Here is a 1,329-nt window from a genome sequence, read left to right on the forward strand (position 1 = left end):
TGTGAAAGTGAACAAGCTAAAATAATCGTACACATTACCACAAACTAGGTTTTGAGACTATTACTTCTTGTGAAGTTTATTATCAGTATCATAAAAAAGTCATTTATATAAGATAAATCTTTACAATATAATTAAGATATCACATGCATCAAACTTTCATATGACTGCTCTCAACTGGTTAAAGAGACTGTCGCAGAATTTCTCCGCCATCTGCGTGGTGACAGATGCAGTGTTGTAGCTGAGAACGTGGATAAAGCGACCGCGGAAAGTGTGGCAAAGATTGCTGCAAGTGGAAGGAATACCATCCAGGTTTACAGATCTCAGTGACATGGACCGCCTGCACATGTTCGCCACCTTCCCGTCACCAACTTCGTCACATCTCCCATGTTGGTTACACCGAATTCGCATGAAAAAATGGTTTCGAAACTAGGTCTGTCTGGCATGAAATATTTCAATGCCTCATCTTGTAACGCTGTTCCGGCTTCTAGTTTCTGCTTCATATCTGCATGCACCAGCCGTGCGTATCCAGATTTTCACCAATTTCACGTGGGTTGGGACAATCACTGCCAACTGAGGCAGAATGTGCACCCGAGATAGTGAGACGCATCGCCTTCCCAGTATCGGCGAGCATTCAAGATGTGGTCTCCACGAATGTTGTACGGTCCTGTCGAAGGCCCATCCACCAGGAGGCCCCCAAGCCACGTTTGCCAGTGCTGTGAAGGCCGAGTTGACAGTAACGTTTTCAGTGCGACAACGTTTCAAAATTGGCTGGTGGTGGCAACGTCCCATCCCTTGCCAACAGCAAACTCCTTCCTACTTGTCGGCCACACCTTTAAATGTCGATTTTATCATAGAGTATTTGTATGGCGCATTGTACATTCATCCAGTTGCCCTTCTACTTCAGGCTCCCTCCACATTGCTATTCGCTCTTCCAATACGGTCTGTGTCCTCTCGTCGGACACGAGGATGCCCAGCTTTCTCATCCTGATTTTCCTGCCAAGACGTCATTGGGAGTTGGACAAAGAAGCCGCATATCCCTGTTTGTGTTCCAAGGAATGCCCTGGGAAACCGAAAAAACAGCGTGATCGTGAGGGGAAACGAGACTTACAAAAACCCCTCCTATTGGGAGAGGGGAACGCGGGCTGGGGGAGCCCAGCACACCCCAAAGGGCCCTCCCGGGTCGTAGTGGGAGCTGTGTTTGCATGCTGTCTCTCATCGGGTTTTTGGAACCACCCTTGGGGAAACATAATCATCTTGCTTAAAATGGTTATTTCCCCTACGGAAAAACGCTTTTGCTTTTGGAAAATCTTTTTTCCCCCCTATACCCAA

At 47.2% G+C, this 1,329-nt stretch overlaps 1 pseudogene; it reads right to left on the reverse strand.

Annotated features, from left to right (window-relative positions):
• Positions 1 to 156: 156 nt before the first annotated feature.
• LOC119585306 lies at positions 157 to 1,253 on the reverse strand (annotated as a pseudogene).
• Between the last annotated feature and the right edge of the window lie 76 nt (positions 1,254 to 1,329).

Source organism: Penaeus monodon, chromosome 19 (genome assembly GCF_015228065.2).
Source record: "Penaeus monodon isolate SGIC_2016 chromosome 19, NSTDA_Pmon_1, whole genome shotgun sequence".
Taxonomy (NCBI): Eukaryota; Metazoa; Arthropoda; class Malacostraca; order Decapoda; family Penaeidae; genus Penaeus; species Penaeus monodon.